The sequence below is a fragment of the Pagrus pagrus genome (assembly GCF_965226575.1).
Source record: "Pagrus pagrus genome assembly, contig: HAP1_SCAFFOLD_45, whole genome shotgun sequence".
Lineage (NCBI taxonomy): Eukaryota > Metazoa > Chordata > Actinopteri > Spariformes > Sparidae > Pagrus > Pagrus pagrus.
This window is the reverse complement of record NW_028175418.1, coordinates 405,480-429,800: the sequence shown is the minus strand read 5'-3', so window position 1 is coordinate 429,800 and position 24,321 is coordinate 405,480. Positions and strand designations below refer to the sequence as shown.

At 40.9% G+C, this 24,321-nt stretch overlaps 1 long non-coding RNA gene across 1 annotated transcript; it reads right to left on the bottom strand.

Annotated features, from left to right (window-relative positions):
• Nucleotides 1–8,765: 8,765 nt before the first annotated feature.
• LOC311253792 lies at nt 8,766–23,994 on the bottom strand. Its single transcript, XR_014621906.1, has 3 exons — nt 23,855–23,994; nt 9,613–9,775; nt 8,766–8,933 (listed from the first exon to the last, which is right to left on the bottom strand). It is a non-coding gene; the product is annotated as an uncharacterized lncRNA (long non-coding RNA).
• Nucleotides 23,995–24,321: the final 327 nt, after the last annotated feature.

Here is a 24,321-nt window from a genome sequence, read left to right as displayed (position 1 = left end):
ACCTGAGCTGGTCTCAGTCCCCTCACCTAACCCCCTAACCCCCTAACCCCCTAACCCTAACCCTTTAACCCTAACCCTAACCACTTCCCTTTCCCTAACCCTAACCACTCCCCCATCCTTTAACCCTAACCCTAATCACTCCCTTCCCCCTTTCCTAAATTTAACCCTAATTCTTATTTCCTTTAAACCCTAATCTCTTTTCTTTCTTTTCATTCTTTTCCATTCTTACTAATTTCTTGTACTTTTCAATTCTTTCTCTAAAACATAAAATTTTAAAAGATAAACATTTCAAATCCGGAAGTTAAAAACATTACATTGGCTCTTTAAAACATTTGATATATAATAAATACAAAATAATTTTAATTCATCTAATTATAATATAAACAGTTAAAAACAATTCAGGATTAAATCATTATATCTTAAAAAACATTAAAAAACATTAAAAACCATTAGAATGGGATATTCACCTTCAAATCCGACGTAGGAAGGGGGTGTGACTTACCTTGGGGGAGGAGGGTATATAAGCAGGAGCTGAGCTCTCTCTCCCTCATTCTGCCTCTGACTAGCCAAGAGCACACATTGCCTGACAGTCTGCAAGGAATAATACAGAGCCTTTCTTTCATTCATTCTTACTTCTTTCATTCATTCTTACTTCTTTCTTCTCTTTTTTATATATATCTTTTCCGCCTGAAGAAGACCTAGTAAGGTCGAAACGTCGCGGCATCTGTCTTTTATTTCATCTTTTCATTACGTTTATAAATAATTTCATTTCATATATATCTGACCTATAAATAAATAAATATATAAATATAAAACACTATAATTACTTAAATACACCGCGAAATAGTCATAAACAATTAAAAACAGCATCATGCCTTTTGAGGCTGATGGCTGGACCACTGTGCGTTACGGCGGCAGGCGTGGGCGTCCCCGTGACCGCTCTCAAGAGAGACCACGCAGATGGGATAGTGGGGGGAGAAGTCCTTGGTGGATGGACCGTGCTCCAGGCGGGAGAAGGGGCCCTAACTCTTTTCCTAACCCCATAACCCTAACCCCCCCTATCCCTTTGAAAGAAAGGGGGTTGTGGAAGAAGAACTAAAGACAGCGAAGAAGAAGAAGAAGAAGAGGTGGATGTTGGCGGCGGTGAAGGTGAATTCTACCAAGAAGAGACGGAAGAAGAAGAGGAAAATGATGAAGAAGGACAAAATGTTCCACTTTGTTGTTATAAAATAAAAATAAAAATAAAAGATGAAATAAAAAATGAAATGAAAATAAAATAAAATAACAACCTTCTGACGACATGGATATCTACAGCATCAACTGCCTGCACTTTGGACAGTCCAAGTCCTGGTATTCCATCCCACCTGAGCATGGCAAGAGGCTGGAGAGGTTGGCACAAGGCTTCTTCCCCGGAAGCTCCCAGGGCTGTGATGCTTTTCTTCGCTAACCCTAACCCTAACCCTGCTTCACTCAGCAGCTTGCTCTGTCTGTATCCATGTCCTGAATTTTTTAACCCTTAGTGGTCCGCAGATGTCCCCATCATCAAAATGAGGATAGGGGTATACGGCATAATTTGTCACTGAATGAGTATTTCATGAAGGTGCCGGGGGATGCTACCCCTGGCACCTAACCCTACCCCTATCCCCAACCCCCTAACCCTGACCCCCGATCATGGCTGCCTTAATCAAGGAAATCGTCAGCAGACCCACGTCCTAACCCCTGTCAAATCATCAAAATGAGGATAGGGGTATACGGCATAATTTGTCACTGAATGAGTATTTCATGAAGGTGCCGGGGGATGCTACCCCTGGCACCTAACCCTACCCCTACCCCTAACCCAGGTCTGAAGTAAGTTCTGACTTTGGATCCATAGTCTGCTACAACCCTAGGCACACAACCCTAGGCTCACACAACCCTAGGCACACAACCCTAGGCTGACATAACCCTAGGCTCACACAACCCTAGGCTCACACTAGGGTTACACTTGACCACTTACAGTCACACTTGACCACCTAGGGTTGATAAAATGTCATGACTATTGACAAGACTTGGATGCCAAGTGGTTAGGGTTAGGCACATAGGCCCTAGATGGTTAGGTTTAGGATAAAAACTCAGGGTTAGCCAACCCTAGCCTCATTTGGGCTCATACATACCATGACAAGAGACTACAACACAGTAGAACACAATGTCTTTATTGATCAATTTCACTAAAAAGTCAACTTTTATTATAGGTACCTCCACTCCAAATGGCCTGAAACATGCTCCTATGCATGTTCTGGAGACAACTTTTTTCAAAACACTTAGTCGTTTTTCACTCACTCCCATTGACTTGAATGGGAACATTCAAACGCTTATAACTCGGGAACCGAAGGTCGTAGAGACTTGCAACCAAGATCCGTCGGATGGTTTAGGAGAGTGCTGAACACGCCTGTCTTGGTTCCGAGTCTCTACGACGTACGGTTCCCGAGATACAGAAAACCGGAACCGGAAGTGACGTATCTCGGAAACGGAAGCCGTTGGAAAGCCCACCCCGTGAGATGGGGGGGTAGGTCTTGGTTTCAAGTCTCTACGACCTTCCTATCAAAAGTTATTAGCCAATGAAATTCTTGTGAGGGGGTCATGTGAGGGGTTTTTATCCCTATAACCCTACACTCACACAACCCTACGCTAACACAACCCTGTGCTAACACAAATCTACGCTAACACAACCCTATGCTAACACAGCCCTATGCTAACCCCATTGACTTATGTCACTTATTGTTTAAAATACATGTTCATTGATAATGTAATGCTGTTGGCATCTTTGTATTCTTCCACACACACACACACACACAGACCCACACTCACACTTACTTACATACTTAAATACCTACATTCACAAACACTGCACCCACTCACATAACACATACACCCACTCACAACAAATTCATGTTCATTGGAAAATTAAAATACATGTTTGTTAAAAAGTTAAAAATCCTGTTTGTTAAAAAGCTAAAACTGACATTTTGACATACACCCACTCACAACAAATTCGTGTACATTGCAAAATAAAAACAAAATAAAAATCTAATCTACCCAGCTGGTGTACTGCTGTTTGGTGTTTGCCACTAGAGCTGGCTTAACTTTATATCTGCTTCTGTTTGTAATCAGTGAAGATATTCTGGGTTTACTTGTACAACAACTGCTGTGACATTTTTTTGAAAAAGAAAATTAAGTACGCCAGCTGTATCCCAGTTGCTTACATTTACTGATTTCATTCTTAACTTGCCTAACACCACAGACACACACACGCACGCAAACACATAAACAAATACATAGATCAACCCTTATCCTCACCCAATCAGGAGAGGAGGTGATGACATTCTGGATGCTGGGGTGTGCAACACCAACACTCTAGTGCGTGCCTTCAAAGAGTATGCGAATGTTGGAGACTTTCTGCATGCAGATGTTGAAATTGGTTTACATTCCACCACTGTGACTGACCCGGATTCTTTTGTTGAATTTACTTTTGACATTGACGGGATTGTAGTGGAATTTCAATATATGATCTCACTTCAAGGTGGGCTTCACTACCTGATTCTTCCAAAATTCAACTTTACACTAATGAAACCACATTACCCCTTCCTTAAAAAACATGTGGATCTCACTACGTACAGCCCTGATGGGCTCGCTGCCCTGAAGAATGCTGTGGGTCATACGCTGGGCCACGTAGATGGTGGCTACCATCTCCTGATGACAGTGGTCCCAGCCAGTAAGACCAAACCGGACACTAGGTTGCTCAAAAAGGACTTGTACGTCCTGATGGCATCAGAGCTCCTGAATGATGTTACGGAGAAATTCAAGGGGTTGCTACGCAACCTCCCCACCAAGGACAAGTCTCAGCCCACCATTCAAAAGCAGACGACCTTTGACACTTCCCGGTTCCACATTTTGCTGCGAGATTTCACTTTCATAATGTCTTTGCTTGACTAAGCAATGGAGGAGTCAAACAAATGTCATTTCATGCAAGTACAAGTCACGCTGAATCAGTTTGGACAGAAAGATCTGGCAGCATTCGACGTGACTGACATCTTGGAACATTCTGGTGTGAGGTCTGTCTCTGTCCACTTTGCCTGCAACATTATGGCTAAAGATCCTGACACCCATCTCCTTTTCTCCAGGTATGGGTTGCAAGATCTCGTGGGTGTCAAAGGTGCACTGTTCACCACACTTGGGATGCATGAGGCAACAAATTTTCAGAGCAATCTGGACAACAGACAAATGGATGTGAGCAAGGAGTTGCTTTCTGTGCTTGCAAAAGACGGAAAACTCACCTTTGTACAGCTGTACGTTGACTCTCCACATGCTCACATCCAAATGCCGTACAAGCATCCCGTCAGCGGTGTGATTGTGACGTGTGGGTTGTCTCATCCCAAGTACCAAACTGCCCTTCTCTCACGGGCAGGGAACTACTTGAGGCACATGAGGGACCTTAAAGAGAGGATGGGGGGTCAGCTGGCTTGCAGGATTGAGCAGGTGGTGAGGTTTGAGGGTAGCATACCGTGTGTCCTGGACGCACAAGCAGGACAGATTGAAGTGTCTCTTGGAGAAACATGCCGTCCTTCTCCCATTCAAGGACTCCCCAACTGTGGGTTTGCTGACAATCCTCAGTGATGTGCTGGGCTTTTTGGTGGACGCACTGACACAGCTGTACAGTGACAATTTGGGAGTGGCACGCTACGATGCAGGATGGAAGGCGTTCCAATACGAGCTTGCACTTGAGGAGGTTATCTATGGGCATCCCATCTCGCCACTGGATAACCAACTCAGTGTTTGCTTAGGCACAAATACAGTCAGTGACAAGAGCCTGAGCAAACAGCGAGGGTTCATTGGCCTGGCACCTCACACAAATGCAAGCTCTGAGGAAACTCCACCCCCACTTTATCACTGGACAGAGCCTGCAGAAGATGCGCATCGAGCGTCTGTTTCCACTTTGTCAGACACTGGAAGCAGCACCATCAGTCACTGGGGAAGCGCTTGTGAAAGTTCTTCTGGGGGATCTTTACAAGCGCAACACAGACATTCCAATAACTGCTCTGAGATCCACAAACCCACCTCCAAGGCTGATTGGTGCCTGGCCTCTTGACACTCTTTGCGAGGATCTTTCAGTCAAGGACTGCTTCCCAGGGCCAAACACCTTTGCCAGGGCTCGGATGCTGGTGGTAAAGTCTGGCAAAGATGTCAAGAAGTGTCTTGTGGAAGGCTTTGTGGCATCCAAGCTGAACTTCTTCCCAGCGTTCAAATTCCGGGATTTCAAGGGGACGAAAAGGGTGTGGTGGAATTTCAGGGACTATGTCCAGATCCACCGGAGCGGCACAGACCCTTTTCCCATTTCCACTGAGGCTGCCCTAACCCTGGAAGTCTGTGTTGAGATGGAGAGGCGAGGTTTGACCTACTCCAAAAACCTGGATAAATACAGAGAAAATGGCATGCCATGGATGGAGAAGGTCCTGGCTCGCCTTCCATCTGAAATGAAGGCACTTCCCAATAGTCGCCTGAAGGTAGTCACGTTTTTGACCTGTGTCGGCATGCTGATGAATAGGGATTACGTGGACTACAACCACCTCAGGGACTTGATTACGGAGATGAGCTACGTACTCCTCCAGGCGAAGTTGCAGAAGCTCCAGATCCTGTCAAGGTTCACAATGCCAAAGCTCTACAACATCATCATCTGGAAGCTGCACGAGGACATCCCGTACCGTCCAGTGCAGCCAACACACCCTCTTCTCAAAGTCCCAAAAACAGCCCGGGAGGAAAGACAGGAGCCTGAGGAAATGGAGGAGGACGTGCAGGATGTGGAACCACAGGACGACCTGAGGCCAATGGAGAGGTCTCAAGCAGTCTACATGCCTGCGAAGACAGGTAAGGATTGGACACATGAGGAGGTGTCACTTATTCCCACAAACAGGCACATGAAGGCGAAGGCAGCATACGAGAAGTACTGCCAAAAGTGCAAGGAGAAGAAGGTTGCCATCAGACCTTTCTCTGCTTTCCGGATGAAGCTGAGAAGACTGAGAGAGCAACCTTCTTAACTGCACTGACAATTCAGTGAAAGAAAAGAAAATGAAGGTGATAAACAACCCAAAATAACACTAAAACAACTACAAAAAACACAAAAACAACAAAAAAATATAAAAAAACACAAAAACAACAAAAAAAATATAAAAAAAACAAAAAAAACAAAAAAAATATAAAAAAACACAAAAACTAAAAAAAAATAATAATAAAACCCTAAACAAAACACAAAAATAATTAACAAAGTAGTTCTTACTTTGTTCATGTACATTTTTAAATATTACAATAATGATTGCAACAAGGCTTGCATTTTTCTTTTTTCAATCTATGTTGACTTTATCTGACAGAAGGAAGGTGAAATGTTGATTTATTGTCACCCAAGACTCTATGCTTTTCCCTCGGCACTTGGTTCATTATCATCATGATTGCAACAGAGCTTGCTTTTTTCTTTTTTAAAATCTTTCTTTTTATGTAAAATGAGGAAAGTGAAATCATAACTATAGTTCATTATAGTTACATATCATTTGTTATAATTCCATATATTTTCTTTGGTTACACTTACCTCCACATGGACTCTGCCGTGACGTGGCGTGGGGGCTTGAGTGCCACAGTGGTCCTAGGTATCTCATAGAATAAGCTATGCTGGGTGCAGCAATTCTATGGGATCCCTGGGATAACTGAGGCCAGACTAAAGAGTCCAACACTTGCTCACACAACCCTAGGCTCACACTAGGGTTACACTTGACCACTTACAGTCACACTTGACCACCTAGGGTTGATCAAATGTCATGACTATTGACAAGACTTGGATGCCAAGTGGTTAGGGTTAGGCACATAAGGCTTAGATGGTTAGGTTTAGGATAGAAACTCAGGGTTAGGCAACCCTAGCCTCATTTGGGCTCATACATACCATTACAAGAGACTACAACACAGTAGAATACAATGTCTTTATTGATCAATTTCCTATCTAACCCTTCTGTATGTGATATACATAACTTGTCTGCACTACTGATACATGTGTAAACTCGTCTACTATTAGGATTCATGTTTGTTAGAATGAAATTTGGGAGAAAATGCAGATCTTTTCTTTTTTGGGGTTTCGTTAGTTGATAAAAAACCTTGTTCCTAACCCTAACCCTTTATATGGACAACATTGATGTCCCTCGTGCATACTTCATCAGCAGACTGTTGATAAAAGCTTCAGTATGGGAAGGGAGTCCATCTGGATCTGGTCCCTATTTGTTTGTCTCTCTCTAGCCCTAACCCTCCCCCTTTTCTCTTCCCCTAATCCTAACGAAGTTTTCCTACTTCATCCTCACCCCTTACCTACCTCTACCCTCCTTTTGCCCTAACCCTCCCTATCCCTCCCTTATCCTAACTCTAACCCTAGCTGGCAAAAACCAGCCCAGTGGAAGTATTGGTGAGCAAAGGGCCTCCTGTGGGCGCCATCATCAGGGCCACAGCGGTTTACAAAAAGACCGAACACGTGGCTGAAGTGGTCCGAAGATGTCCTCCTCACCAAAATGAGGATGCTGGAGACATCTGTTGAAAACAGCCCGAAGGGAAAAGTCAAGGGCGTCGCAAGTGATGGGGGATGCTACCCCAACAGCATCAGGCATAACCTTTCGTTAATAGAGGCCTGATGAAGGTGCCGGGGGATGGCAAAACAGCATAAGGCATAATCTATTGCTGGATAAAGGCTTGATGAAGGTGCCAGGGGATGCTACCCCTGGCACCCTAACCCCTTACCCCTAACCCTCTGGTCCCGATTTCTTTCTCTCTCTCTAGCCCGAATCCTACCCCTTTCTTGCATCCCTAACCCTATCCCCTGTCTCTAGCCCTAACCTTTACCTTATCCTAACCCTAACCCCAACAGTACTTTTAAGCTTTATGTGCAACAGCTCCTGCATTAAAGGACGGCAGAACAGTGTTCGTAAGAAAGAAGGCAAACAGCATCAGGCATAACCTTTCGTTAATAGAGGCCTGATGAAGGTGCCGGGGGATGGCAAAACAGCATAAGGCACAACCTATTGCTGAATAAAGGTTAGGGTTAGGGTTAGGGGATGCTACCCCTGGCAGGGGGATGCTACCCCTGGCACCCCAACCCCTTACCCCTACCCCTTTTTGTTTAGCAGGCAGTGTAAGTCCCATGTGGCATCCTGCTTTTTTTTTTCTCCTTTTACAAGCATTGGCTTCCGTTTTTGTTTTGGAATATTTGTAAATAGTTAGATGTAGTTAGTTATATAGTTAGACATAGGTAGTTATAATTAAATGTAGTTAGTTCAATTAAATGTAGTTAGTTATAGTTAGGTACCTCCACATGGACTCTGCCTTGACGTGGCGTGGAGGCTTGAGTGCCACAGTGGTCCCAGGGATCCAATAGAATTCTATGGGATCCCTGGGACCACTGAGGCCATACTAAAGAGTCCAGACAACAAATTATATACCTCAGCATGTGTGTCCCAATCGAATCAGAATGGCCTGAAACGTGCTCCTAAACACTTTCTGGAACTTTGATTTTTCTTAGTGACACTTCCCTAACCCACTTCTCTCACCTCAAACCCTAATTGGTGGAAAACTACAAAACCTAATTCTTATTTCTATTCTAGCCCTATCCCTATACTCTAAACTTAAACCTAATATTAGATAAAGAAGAACCAAAGTATTGGGAGAATTGATTATAATTGGATTTCTAAAAGGGGAGGGGCTTATACATAAGGATTGGCAAACTAAATTCAGACAGACAGGAGGGTATAAAAGGGAATGACACTGAGACACATCAGTTTGGCACAACACAACAAAGAAACAACATCTACTTACCTGTCCGGGGTGGCTTGCCTGAAGAACTCCTACTCCGGACGAAACGTCACGATGGCCACCTACGGACCAAAAAACAAAAAGCCATAGTTAACCAAAATAATGGAAACATATGAAAATTTCGACTCAAACTTAGGACTTTTTAAGACCTTTTTAAGACCAACCTCGCACCTATTCTGGCATACATTTATGAAATAATGCAAAAAAATTCTGTCAGAATAACTAAGAATACCAGCATAACACAGGGAGAAATAACAATCACTTCTTTTAATAAACAATACAGTGTGTGTGCGCGCACGCCTGTGTGCAAAAGTATTACAAATGGAGCATACAGCCCTATAAAACTCTGCTGCAATCTCTCAACACTGTAAGAAACAAAACAACTGTGTGAGCAGTGTGTGTGTGCAGATACATTACACAAAAGAACAATGTCTTAACATATTAGACGCAATTATATACAAAACACAATAACTGCAAGGAATGTGTGTGAGTGAGTGAACGTCTGTGTGTGCATGTATTACAATGGAGCTGGAACAGTGTCAACACTGTATTAACAATCAAAACCATAAAAACAACACAAACAACTACAGTGTGAGAAGTGTGTGCATGCACCTGTGTGTGAATGCATTACACTAAAGAACCATTTCTTCATCAAACCATTTCTTCAGAAACATTTCTAAAAAGAAAAACACACACTCTTTTGGTCAGACGTTTCCTACAACATAATTTGTCTTCACTGACCGCCACCGTTTTACAATGTAACTCCAGGTGGTGCACAGCCCAGAGAAGAAAAATGGAGAGACGCCGGATCCAGCAGTTGGGCACCCGAACACCGGGGGGTCTCAACGAGAGGATGGAGGGGCCTGGTTCGTTGCGCAGTTGATGGCCTGAGCCTGGGTCGTGCCTGGAGGGGCAAATGTCAATGTGGTGTAACCGTAAAAACATCGTACCAAATAGTTAAACTTGTTCAAAAAAGGTGAAATTCTCAATAAAACACCGTATCAGCTACTTTGGCATAATCTTACATTTGTGTTGTTTAATAATGAATAAAATCAATGGAACGCCATTGTTCTGAATATTATAATTAATTTGGAGAATTGTGTCTGTCAAGTCAACTTCCTAAAGTGTCAAGGTGGTGTAACCAACATTCAAGGAGCCATTTTGTTAATTTGTGCAAAAAGACCACGTGACAGGAAATTATATCACAGAGAAGGACCCCTGATAAGCCAAACTGCTGCATGACGAGACTAGTAACTCTCTTGGCAATCTTGATAATTTGACATTTTTAGGGTATGGTCAGGTGTGCTTAGGGTTACATGTCAAATGGTATGACCCCAGGAAAACATTTATCATTCATAATAATTGTAAAAATAACTATTTATTTTAAAAAATGTGTTTGAAATCTTCACACCGAGGCCACGTGCTTACATAGGTGTCCATCATAATGCCTGTTAAATTTGAATTTAAATTGAAATGTCAAATGGTGTAACTGGTTACACCGTTTGACATTTGACCTCCTCAAAATTATTCATACCCTTGCTAATTGTTGTGATCTTTTATTTTTGTGATAAAATGACTGCACTTTTTCAAGTTTGTTTATGAATTATATGTGACCAATAAGTGAAATAATGACATCAACACACAATTCAAGAAATTCTTTATTTCAGGGGTATTTTATTCATGGATTCCCAAAAAATGCCATGTTCAAAATTATTCATACCCCCGACAATACCTCAACAAAAATGTGGTTATTTTAAGATGTTACAATGGAATAAATACCATTAACATTGCTGAAGACATTTTAAACACTGATTTAAAAAAACATTGCATCTTCCCAGAAGAGTATGAATAGAGGAAAAGTGTTCTGGTCATTCTTAATTTCTGGTCATCATGGTCAAGAAGAAGGAGCTCAATGAGGACCTACCTCAACGTCTTGTGCGTGCCCACAGTGAAGGAAAGGGTTACAAGGCCATTTCAAAGCAGTATGATGTCCCTGTGGCAACCGTCCAGAGCATAATCAAAGAGCGCAAGAGCTTCAATACTGTTCAAAACCTCAGCGGGCGTGGCAGGAAGCGTAAGATGTCCCCCAAACTTGCCAGGACAATCTGCCGAGAAGTCAACAACAACCCCCAGACCACAACGAAGGCCCTAATTGAAACGCTTGACCAGGCAGAGACAAAGGTGTTACGGCCCACCATTGAGCGAGTCTTGCACAGAGGAGGTCTCCGTGGACGTAGGCCTCGGAAGACACTGCTGCTCAGGAAGAAACATCTGGAGGCTCGCCTGTCCTTTGCAAGAGGTCATTTGAAGCAAGATTCCAGCTTTTGGTCAACTATCCTGTGGTCTGATGAGACCAAGTTGGAGTTATTTGGCCATATGGATGCTGAATATGTCTGGAGGAAGAAAGGAGAGGCATTCAAACCGAAGAACACTTTGCCCACAGTCAAGTACGGTGGTGGAAGCATAATGTTATGGGATGCTTTGTCAAGGTCCAAGGAATCATGAGAAAGGAGGATTACATCAGGATCCTTGATGAAAATGTGAAGGAATCTGCTGGGAAACTCCAGCTTGGCCACAACTGGACATACCAGCAAGACAATGATCCTAAACATACTGCCATGGTAGTGAAGAAATGGTTCAAGGACAATGATGTCAACGTCCTACAATGGCCAAGTCAGAGTCCTGACCTGAATCCCATCGAAAACTTGTGGCATCGCTTGAAGACCAGAGTGAAGGCTAGGAAACCGACCAACCTGACCCATCTTGAGGCTTTCGCAAAGGAAGAGTGGGCAAACATCTCACAGGAGACATGCAGGAAGCTTGTGGACACATACAAGAATCGTCTCGAAGCAGTCATAGAAAACAAAGGCTATGCGATTGACTATTAAAGAAAGACATTGGACTAGGGTATGAATAACTTTGAACATGGCATTTTTTGGGAATCCATGAATAAAACACCCCTGAAATGAATCTTGAATTGTGTATTGTTGTCATTCTTTCACTTGTTGGTCACATATAACTCAAACAAACTTGAAAAAATGCAGTCATTTCATCACAAAAATAAAAAATCACAACAACTAGCAAGGGTATGAATAATTTTGAGGATGGCTGTATATATGTCTTCCATTCACTTCCAATTTTAAGCAATATATAGTGCAATATATGTAATTTCATAATGTAGCAGAATGAAGTTGGTGAACAGTGACAATGTTGAAAATGAACAGCAGCTTTAAAAAGACTTAAAACTCCAATAATATGAGAAATGTTAGTCAAAGATTAAAATTTAGATCTGTAAAATTACATTTATTAACTTTCTAGTGTTTCACAATTATTGCAATATAATAGTGCCTCTTTTCCCCCTATAGCTGCCATTATCAAGCCAAGAAAAAGTGGCTCGTCACAGAGCACGAGTCAGTGCAGATCCTGCTGCAAGGGCCAATTACCTTGCCAAAAGGCGCGAAAGGTGTTTTTTACACACACACACACACACACACTTGAAATACTGTGAAAGAATACTCCAGTAGCTGAGCTTTCCAAAACAAAGCAGGAGAAGTTGAGGGAAAAGTGGAGAAAGTACCAGCGAGACTGCTGATGTTCTCAACTTAACCCCACAATCTATGGACACGTCAGATGAGCAAATTCAGCATCTCGACAATCCAGAGCATATGCATAATCATCTGGACGATCGTGACTATGAGCAGCCAGTTACAGAGAGGCTGCAAGCATCCTCAACCCCTGCAAGGAAAGGAAAGGAAAGAAAGAACAAATACTACAGCTCAGTGCTGAAAGACAGGGAAAAGCTGAGGTCTGAACTTCGCAAAGTTAAAAGGGAACTCCCGGCAGCAAAACAAAAGACAAAAAAAAGATAGAGGAAACTGTATTGGCAAAAGACAAAAAAGAAAATGGTCAGTGAAAAGAACAAAATGAAAAACAATAAGAGCCTCACAAATGAAAAGAGAGGAAGTGGCCAGCTTTCTCTGTAGGGATGAGAATAGTCGCATGTTATCAGGCAAAATGTATCGCGCTTGTGCAAGTATTGCTATAATGACATTGAGTTTGAAGGACCTCTGGAGGAGACTGTTCTAACATGGCAGCAGTGGTCCAGAGTAGTCACATCTGAAGAAGGCAAAACCTTTGCTAACTTTGCAAAAGTCACACAAAGTGGAAAGTGTGATGATCTGCTGGTTTTGCTTAACAAGAAGCTAGACTCTCTAGCTAAGCACCAATTCAACTGGCTCCACCAAGTCAAAACACTCAGAGAGCTGATAGAAACACTACGTGAGGATGAAGTCTGCATTCGTGTAGACTTCTGAGAAATACGGCTGTAAGCTCGGCAGTGAAATTCAGGTGTTCCGCTTCGGGGGCAGACGCTAGCAGGTTACAATCCACGCAAGTGTGGAGTATACAGCCTTATCATCCTCTTCCTATGCCGCTCTCTCTGCCTCTCCCCGCCATGATGAATGTGCTGTATGGGCTCACATGGAGCCTGTATTGAAGGATGCCATAGGCAAATGTAACACACCCACCACTCTACATATCATAAGTGATGGACCAGTGACCCAATACAGAAACAAGAAAAAATATGTTCTTCTCAACACAATGCCTTTTCTGAGTGGGTTTCAAAGGGTCACTTGAAATTACAGTGAGAAATCGCATGAGAAAGGAGCTCCTGATGTAGTGGGAGGGGCTGTCAAGCGTACTGCAGACACAGCAGTCCAAAGAGGCACTGACTTGAAGACAGCTGAGGAACTTTACAACTTCCTGAAGGATCAGCCCTCAAGCATCGAGTACTTTTGGATATCCGGGGAAGCCGTTTCCAAGTACGACGGATCGGTCCCAACAAATGTCCCGGCCGTAAAAAGGTACGCTGAAAATTCGACAGGTGACCTCTGAAGAGCGAGCTGCGATTCGGTGGAGGGAAATTTCATGTTTCTGTGCAAGACCTGATATCTGCAAGTGCTATGATCCAACTGCAGTAGATCGCCGCAACCTGCAATCAGAAGACCTCCCCTAAACATCTACCAACTGTCAGCAGGATCTGAAAGGCAAGTTCATTCTGGTCAGATATGAAAGTAAGCCTTTCGTGGAACAGGTCATCCAGGTGGTGGGTGAAGAAGTAAAAGTGAGCTTCATGCAACAACTGGGTGGGAAGAATGTCTTCACCTGGCCTCATCTACCTGACATCCTATTCTATTATGAGTCTAATGTGCTGCACATAATCTCTGAGCCAGAACCTTTGAACTCATGTAACTCAAAACTCATGACAGACTGGAAACATTTCCAAGCACACACACAGCCCTAAACACACGATTGTCCCTCTCTCTCTATCCCTTCCACCACCACCTCACACACACAACTTTTGACATGTTTTTACACTAATTCATCGCAGTCAAAACATGAGTTCACATGATTTTTGGAAGTTTGTTTTTCAAATTAATTCATAAAATAACACAAGTTCACATGATTTTTTGACGTTTGTTTTTTTAATTAATTCATAAAATAACAACTTCACATGATTTTTGGATGTTTAATTTGTAAAAATTAACTAATCTTGTTGATGTTTTTTCTTCATTGAAAATAATTTTAAAAAGTTCAATTGACCTTGTTCACTGTCATGCTTGATTTTTAGTGCCAGTTTCTTCAACAGACAATGGCCTTTGTAGAAGCAACATAGTCAGGTGGTGTAACTGGTTTGTGTCAATTGGTGTCACCAGTATTTTTCATAAAAAATTGTATAATATACAGGAACATTCATGTGGAATAAGATGTAATCCTCTATTGCAATGTATTAACATGTTTTTTTACAGTTTATACATAATTTGTCAAATATTATTTACAAAACAGTGTTTTCAGCATTTGTCCTGCTCTATATTACAAAAACGCATACAATTTTATTTTAAATAATCCTAATAAAATCTATTTTCATGTGATATTTTAAAATTAAGTAACTGTTTTCATAAGTACACTTGCAGACATGAAAGCAACATAAATACAAAATATACATTTTGCTCATAATGCAAACCCTTATTTGTCACTGACCCGCCTCTGCCTCCTAATTGTGCTGCTGCCTGTCTCTCTCACACTAAAATGTGAAATGCCCCAACGCCTGTGAGAAAAGACCTTTTTTGTTGTTGTCATAACCATTGCTTGACCCCACACATCAAACATCCGAGATCAAAGATGTTTTGGAAAGCAGTATGGTGTGACAATTTGCTCCATCGCACCACTTTGTGCTGCAGGGTCTTTTTTGACCCCAGAGGACAATTATTAAGGATTAATAATTAATTATTAAGTAATTTGATTGGACATAATTCAATCAAATTATCTCAAATTTATTTCAATCACAAAGAGCATAGTATCGGACAACCCCCATTTTTTTCAGACCATTTGATGAATAAAAAAACAATTTTGACGGGAAAAGATTTAACTTGGGGTCAGAACCCCAGGACAACACAAGGACTAATGTAAGTATGAATTGTTGTTTTAACTTTTTAAGGTAAGTATGAATTGTTGTTTTCAGCTTTGTAAGGTGTCCTGTTCAAGCCGCACGTGCGTGGTCAACTACTTGATGTGTGGTGACGTCTATGTGTCCGCACTGAGCAGTGGGGGAGGGGCGGGGGTTACAGACACAGCACACGCAGGGAGAGAGAGAAACAGGAGGGAGGAAGACACACGCGCGTGAGAGAGAGAACAGCCCCTACAGAGACAACACGCTGGAAAGGTGAGAAAATGAGTGACGGCAGGAAACCAGTAAAATTGAGTGTAAAGTATTAGACTTGCAGGAAGTGATACAATAGGCGGAAATCATGAAAATTAATTTTCATAGTGAAATAACATTTTACTTTTTTGTATTTAAAATTAAAAGGTTTTCAAGTAAAATTCCTTCTCAGTTAAGATTGTCTAGCCCTGCCTGAAAGAAATGTATTAATTCTTGAGTGTTTGTTGGGGGTATGGAACCCACAATTACCTCTGAAGGGCAATGTGGTTATGAGCAAAATAGAGAACCGTACTCAATTGCACTAAGAAATGTTTGGTTGTTTTTCCATGCGTCTCCCTCGACAATTTTGATGCTCGCAAATGCCAAGCGCATCTCTGCTAGAAGGTTGACATGTGTATATTGCACTACTTTCAACATCCTAAACCTGAGTATTATGAGTGGCAAGTTATGATAAGCAACTTCACATAGGAATCCATTTTGTGCAGCGCTTCTCTGGATTCAGAGGCTTGTAATTCTAAATTCTAAAAACTAAATCAATTTATTAATACACTTTCTGTTTGAATGTGTAGAAGAGAGATTGTTCTGAATATTGAATTTGAGAATCTTATCAAAATAGATTTCCATTAATAAATGATGTGGTTTTATTTTGCCATTGAGTGTGGGGGCGGGGGAGGGGCGCCCCCTCTCCCTCCCTCAGAGGAGAGGGGCTGTGGGTTGAACTTGACAGTTATTTTAAATCACAACATACAGCTCTCCTGAGTAGAAACATGGATTGTGCTGCAAACAAAAGAAACCACCAACCTAATGGCAAATACCAGGTAATACAAATGTGTCACTTAACTCATATATTTAAATAATATTCTCTTTTTATTGCAAGACAACTTGTAAGTTTTAATCACTGGCGGCAGGTGTTCTGATCAAGGCAAACAGAGACTAGCATAAGCTAGAAGCATAAGATAGCAAAGGCAATCTAATGTGTGTATGTGTGCACAACTGCGTGTGTGCGTATGTGTTTTTGATGGAGACAGAGACAGACTTGGGCCAAGAATTGGTAACACAGATTTACTGTATTTTCCATATTTACCAGAATTTACTCTAATAATGGAGACAACAGAGCCAGCGCAGTCAGCAATCCAGCCACACTCACAGACACTGGATGAAAAGGTGCGCTTCATATGTGGAAGTGCTCTCCAGGCAGATAAAAATAATCCACACATCAAGAACCCCAGGACAACACGAGGATTAAGGTAAATATGAATTGTTTTTTTCAACTTTGTAAGGTGTCCTGTTCAAGCCACACGTGCGTGGTCAACTAGGTGATGTGTGGTGACATCTATGTGTCCGCACTGAGCAGTGGGGGAGGGGCAGGGGTTACAGACACAACACACAGAGAGAGAGAGAGAAACAGGAGGGAGGAAGACACACGCGTGAGAGAGAGAACAGCCCCTACAGAGACAACACGCTGGAAAGGTGAGAAAATGAGTGACGGCAGGAAACGCAGTAAAATTGAGTGTAGAGTATTAGACTTGCAGGAAGTGATACAATAGGCATAAATGATGAAAATTAATTTTCATAGTGAAATAACATTTTACTTTTTTGTATTTAAAATTAAAAGGTTTTCAAGTGAAATTCCTTCTCAGTTAAGATTGTCTAGCCCTGCCTGAAAGAAATGTATTAATTCTTGAGTGTTTGTTGGGGGTATGGAACCCACAATTACCTCTGAAGGGCAATGTGGTTATGAGCAAAATAGAGAACCGTACTCAATTGCACTAAGCAATGTTTGGTTGTTTTCCATGCGTCTCCCTCGACAATTTTAATGCTCGCAAATGCCAAGCGCATCTCTACTAGAAGGTTGAGATGTGTATATTGCAGTACTTTCAACATCCTAAACCTGAGTATTATGAGTGGCAAGTTATGATAAGCAACTTCACATAGGAATCCATTTTGTGCAGCGCTTCTCTGGATTCAGAGGCTTGTAATTCCCAACTACATCAATATATTAATACACTTTCTGTTTGAATGTGTAGAAGAGATTGTTCTGAATATTGAATTTGAGAATCTTATCAAAACAGATTTCCATTAATAAATGACGTGGTTTTATTTTGCCATTAAGTGTGGGGGCGGGGGAGGGGCGCCCCCTCTCCCTCCCTCAGAGGAGAGGGGCTGTGGGTTGAACTTGACTGTTATTTTAAATCACAACATACAGCTCTCCTGAGTAGAAACATGGATTGTGCTGCAAACAAAAGAAACCACCAACCTAATGGCAAATACCAGGTAATACAAATGTGTAACTTAACTCATATATTTAAATAATATTATCTTTTATCTATTATCTGTCCTTCAAGGTTAAGGTTTCATATCACAGATCGTGCAGGGCCAATTATTCCAGTCCTAACAACTGTAATCAAGATCTTTTTGCTTATGATGCCAAGTATCACAGAAGCTGCCTTGGACACTATATTTCAGAGAGAAACATTTCAGCAGCCAGACATAAATATCTGTCTGAAAAAAAGTTAAGTGAATATGAAGAAGCTTTCACTAAACTAATTGAAGAAATAACTAGCAAAGTTTTTTCAGGTCACAACACTGAATGCTGTCACCGAGAGCTATGTTTCAAAACTGAGTGCAGCTGCAGGACCAAGCATGTATAAATCATGGAAACTCAAAGAGAAATTGATCCAGCATTATGGAGATGAACTGATTTTCATTGAACGTCCTGGAAAATCAGATCTTATCTGTTCTAGTGCCGTCGCTGTTGCTCACGCAATGACAGAAGCTTCCATACTAAGAGAAAAACTAACAGAGGACAAGTAGCCAATGCCTCAACTGAGAACAGAGACTCTCACTGACAATCAAATCCTACACAAGGCTGCAGGTATCCTAAGGAGAATTTCAATTTCAATTCAATTTCAATTTATTTAGGATAACCCCTTGAGATGCAGCATCTCGTTTTCGAGGGGGTCCCAACACAAATACAAAGATTACACAAAGTATACATTACAATAAGACACAACAGACACAAAAACACACTGCTCTACCACTTCCACAGCCCCCACGCCCCACGCCCCACCCACCCAATCACACACACACCCACTTAAACACGTACATACATACATACATACACATATACATATATATATGTACACATATACATGCAGGTGTAACCACATTGCAATAGAGTGCAACATCAGGAAACAAAGTACCACAGAAAGTTATGGGGAAAAAATAAATAAATAAATAAATAAATAAATAAATAAATAAATAAAATAAAGAGAAACACAGAAACAATATCAAAAACAAAGACAAGTTGTTCTTAAATGGGAAAAAACATTTGATCGGAAAATGTAAAAGGAGGTAATGGACTTTAAAAAGGGAGGAAGTTTATTCCAATCAGATGGGGCTTTGAATTTGAATGACTTGCGACCTATTTCTTTATGAATTTTAGGAACTGTGAAAAATGGATTAGTCATATGTCTAAGAGGGTATGGAGATGTATACTGGACCAGGAGCTGTTTTAAGTATGGTGGAACAGTTAAGTGGGTACATTTAAAAAGAAACAAGACCCAGTGAAACTGACGCCTGGACTTTGGATGAAGCCAATTGAGGGCCTCGTACATATGGCAGTGGTGAGTTCTGAATGAACATCTCAAGACAAATCTACATAAGGAGTTGTGTAAAATATTAAGAGGTTTGAGGATGGAGTCAGTGGTGTTTTGATAGACAATATCAGCATAATCGAGTATGGGAAGTAAGAGTTGTGAAATTATTCTTTTCCTGACTTGAAATGAAAAACAGTTAATTGAACGATAGAGAGAACCCAGACAGCCATAAATTCTTTTACAAATAAAATCAATATGTGGTTTAAAAGTAAGCTCAGGGTCCATCCAAAGACCAAGGTACTTAAATACATTTACTTTCTCTAGTGGAGTACCATCACTAAAATTAATAAGTAACTCAGGTAAGTGTGATAAGCCATATTTTGTGCCAAACACCATGCAACATGATTTTTTCATATTGAGAACAAGTCTATTATTTTTAAACCAGTGTTGGACAATATTAAAATCTTGTTGCAAATTGTACTGGATTTGTGATATGTCAGTATTGGAATAGTAGATAACAGTGTCGTCAGCATACAGATGAACATGACAGGTAGTGCACAATTGGGGTAAATCATTAATAAAAATGGAAAAGAGAAGTGGACCTAATATAGAACCTTGTGGAACACCTGTATCAACTAACATTTGACTGGATTGACAACCATTAACATAAACATATTGATGCCTATTGTGGAGATAAGAATTGAACCAAAGGACTGCATTCTGGTTCAGTCCAATATGATGCAGTTTGTCAAGGAGAAGGTAATGGTCAACCATATCAAAGGCTTTGGAGAGATCAATAAAAATTGCACCTATAAGTAGGCCAGCATCAAATGCTGAAAACAAATCATTTGTGAATTTAAGAAGAGCTGTAGTTGTGGAGAAGTTAGGTCGGAATCCAGATTGATATGGAGATAAAATGTTTGCTTGAGTGACATAATTAAATAATTGACGAAAAATAAGTTTTTCAAAGATTTTTGCTATTACTGAGATTATAGAAATAGGTCTGTAATCATTTACCTCTGTTGAGTTTCCACCTTTGAAAAGAGGAACAACTCGAGTATGGAAGAAGTATGGAAGAGGTTAGGCATGAGCTTCAGGTGGTGACACGCTTTCCCTTCTCCAGTGCAGTAAATATGTACCAGCAGAAGTGTATGATTTTGTTAACTGGTGCATTACTTCTGATGCCTTCAGAAAACTGCAGACCTGTAATGATGACCCAGCACTAAAGAAAAATCTACGTGTGATAACTTTTTGCCATGGTCTAATTGCACAGTGCTGCGGCCTGCCGCGTATTCGTCACCAACATCAGATATTTATAAAAAGCAATAAAATCAGGCAACTACAAGGTCAACTACATTCCTGAGGACCCCATTTTCAAACCTTCAGCTCTACTGCATGCTTCAAGATCACTCAAGCTCCTATAAGTTTACCATTTTCCCTTAAACTTGTTCGTACAGATACTCTAGAGAGATGAAAGCTATGAAAAATAAACTTCAAGAGGTAACAAAGGATAGGAACAGAATGAAAAACCATTGGGTACAAGAACAAGCTTGGAATAAAAAAACACAAGAATCACCCTGAAAAAAAACAGAGCAGCTGCTGCGGGGAAGCCAACTCAAAAACCCCTCCATCAAGAAAATTCAGCTGTTCCACAATGCACTCATTCATGAAGTCTGCCCACAAGAACAAGAACTTGACGCTGTCAGGCAAGGTTCTGAAAAAATATTGGCTACTTCACCAGACAAGGCAATTTTGTTTTATTTTGTTTACCTGAACTTTGGTTCTACAGTGTTAATTAACATCTGTGAAAGAAACTGGAGTCTAGCATCCAATCAATGGGCGGCATATCATCTGTTCGTCTGATCAAAATAGAGCATTAGGGATCGAAGTCTCTTTAGCCAGCCTGTTCTGCAGTGCATCATAGGTAGAATAAGATGATGCACAGAAGAGAAAAAAAATTGCAACAGTGACACTTTTGACACTGAAGTGGACTTAGCTTTTAAGCTAGAGATTTTATTGAATCCGTTGACACCAAATACACCATGCTGGCTTACTGGGAAAGGGGTGAAACGTTGCTCCAAAGTTGAAATGTTTTAGCACGAGTGAACTTTGAAGGGGGGAATCTTAATATCGCATGTCATGCTATGTGACTATCTCGCATGCGCACATCGCGATGGCGATGTTCAACCGATATAGCACTACTCAGAAGGTTCAGGATTTCTACCATAATGCAGCACGAATGACAAACAGGACACAATCACGCGGAACGAAATAAAGCATCAGAGAATGATTCTGACTGATACAGTATTGAACCTCCACAAAAAGTTCACCAAGAAGGAACCAAGAGTGAAGCTCAGTTATTCATCCTTCTGTGCCTTACGTCCATTCTATGTCACAGCACCTAGACCGTCGGATCGTAAGACACGCCAAGTACCGTGAGAATGCTAAGCTGACGCTTGAAGTCCGAAGAGAAATGGTGTCGTCGAGCCTATCAAACTGGAGGATAGTTTTGAACTTGTCTGCTGTTCACAGACAAGCGAGGCATGTCTTCTGCGCTCCTGCACCCGGTGTCTCCACAAACATACACTTACCACACCACAGCAAGACCAGACCAATGTTGAATGCCAGCAATGGGAACGAGTTCAGGATCAAACAGCAGATGGGCTCCACTTCAACACAAGACTTGTTGGGAGAGCTTCTCCTACGATATGAAGACAAACTGAAGACAGAAACAACAACACACGTGTGCTTATTTCAGAACCAGACCAGAGAGTACAGCAGCATGATCGAGAAGTGTAACGATACCACAGTAAGTGTGCATGTTGACTTTTCTGAGGCGTGGAAATGCAAGTATACTTCTGAGGTACAGTCATGCCATTCTGGTCAGAATCTCCCACAGCTCAACCTGCACACTGGCATGTACTATACAAAAGAACAGAAGACAGGCTTTTGCACAGTATCAGAATTCAAGCGACAAGATGCGTCTGCCATTTGGACTCACTTGGAACCAGTCCTGACAGATATTCATTTAAAGTTTCCAAAAGTTGATACTATTCACTTTTGGTCAGATGGCCCCAGCAAGCAATACAAGAACAAGAAGAACTTTTCCCTCCTCTGCAGTGTCCCTCCAACTCTAAGTTTCAAGAGAACAACCTGGGAGATATACAACCTGTCTGCTGAAGTCATGGATTTCATAGAGGAGAAACATATACACCATATACTTGTTGATGTAAAACAGTCAGGGAATACTCACAGGAGTTCACGAATTATCATTATTATTATTTTTGTGCCAGATGTGTTTTGTGGCATTTACACAGAATGCTTTCTTTAATTTGAAACATTTCAGTTTATGGAAAAGAGACTGTAAGACGTAGTTATTCATTTATCTGTTCTTCACGTCTAGTTTACAGAAGAATATGATCTATATTATTTTATGAGTGGGGGGCACTACATGACAGTTAAATATGAGGTCAGTGATGAATTCTATCTTATTGCTACTTATGATGATTATTAAGGGGTACTTTTATTAATGATAGCCTATTGCTAATTGAACATGTTTCTTATTGAATGTTTGCCACATTGCTCACAATTGTTATTTGTTATCTGTTCTTCACTTCCAATATACAGTTTACAGAAGAATATAATGTATTATTTTATGAGTAGGGGACACTACATGACAGTTGAAGATGATGTCAGTGATGCATTTTACATTATTCCTACTCGTAATTACTTTATTTTTTACTATGATGATTTGATATTTGATGGTATGTAAGTAAACGTTGTATGATGTTAGATCTTTTAAAAGGAGTACACGTGAAACAGTATAAAAAATGAACAAAAGTAAATATTCGACATTTAACAGCATATGTTTACTAACGATGCCAGATAATGATTTAAAAACTCTAAATACATATTAGACAAAATAAATTAAAATGTATTTGCTTTTTATCATGTCTGCGGTGTGGACAAAAACAAAGTAATAACTGGAAGAACGCCTATTTTATGAAGAAAATACAAAATGAGGAGGTTGCACCGATACATTGCTCAACAGCCAAGACCTTGGTCTATAATGATATACCTTCAGATTTTGTTATTTAACTAACTTTTTATTTTCCAAATTAAAACCCGTTTTATTCAAATTCCCAAGAATCGGTGAAAGCCACTGGACCAGTTCTAGGTTCTGATGGAGTGGGGCGACAGATTAAAATTAAACCAGAGACCAGGTTCTTTAAAATTAAAGCCTGTACTTTACTTAAAGTAAACAAGAACAATAAACACAACAGTGTTCAGACAGTGTCTATCGTATCCTGCAGGTATGGGTTGGTATTCGCTTTCCCTTTTTCAGGTTTCTTTTCCTGAATAAGAAATATTCTTCCTTAATAATTCATCCAGGTAGGATGATTTAAATTATGTTAGACCGGTCTGTGACCAACTATCTCAATTTATGGTAATAGGTTGCACCTATTTTGGTTTCGTTATTTTTCTATTAATTCCATAAGTAGAAAAACCTTTTCACTATTTAAAAGCATCTAAATCCAAATAAAGTAAAACAATATGACACCTTAAATCACAATATTGACAATTATGAAACAGAATGTAAACATGTAACACTTCAGTTCAAGTTCAATAAAGTTAAAGTTCAGTGAAATATCTCCAACACTCCTACCTCTCTGGCAGCGAGTTTACCAGTAATCCATCTGGCAAATCCTCATTGAAGCGATGAATATGAAGGTGAAGATGAAGATGTCTTTTAGGGACAAAGTCTGTGGGTTTGGCTCGCGATCTTGTGTCCCACGGTCGCGTGCGTATGTGTTGTCTCCCGCGCCGAGGAAGAGTGTCTCTCTCTGGTTTAGCTAAGGCGATTACCTCTTTGCTAGCGACCAGTCACTCATTCAAGTGCAAACAGTACAACGAAGCATCAATAAAACGAGCTGAAACTCACCAAAACCGCTGTGGCTTATTCAAACATGGTCCTCATGAAACACCAAGTACATGGGTATTATTTTCCAGGCGTTAAACCAACTGTCTCTGTAACTATTTCACTGTTAATTTCTCTGCTTCTCTCCCCTCCCTACGGTGGCCGACAAGGACAAACGCGCAGCAACGGCCAAACGCTGCAAATACACAAGATGC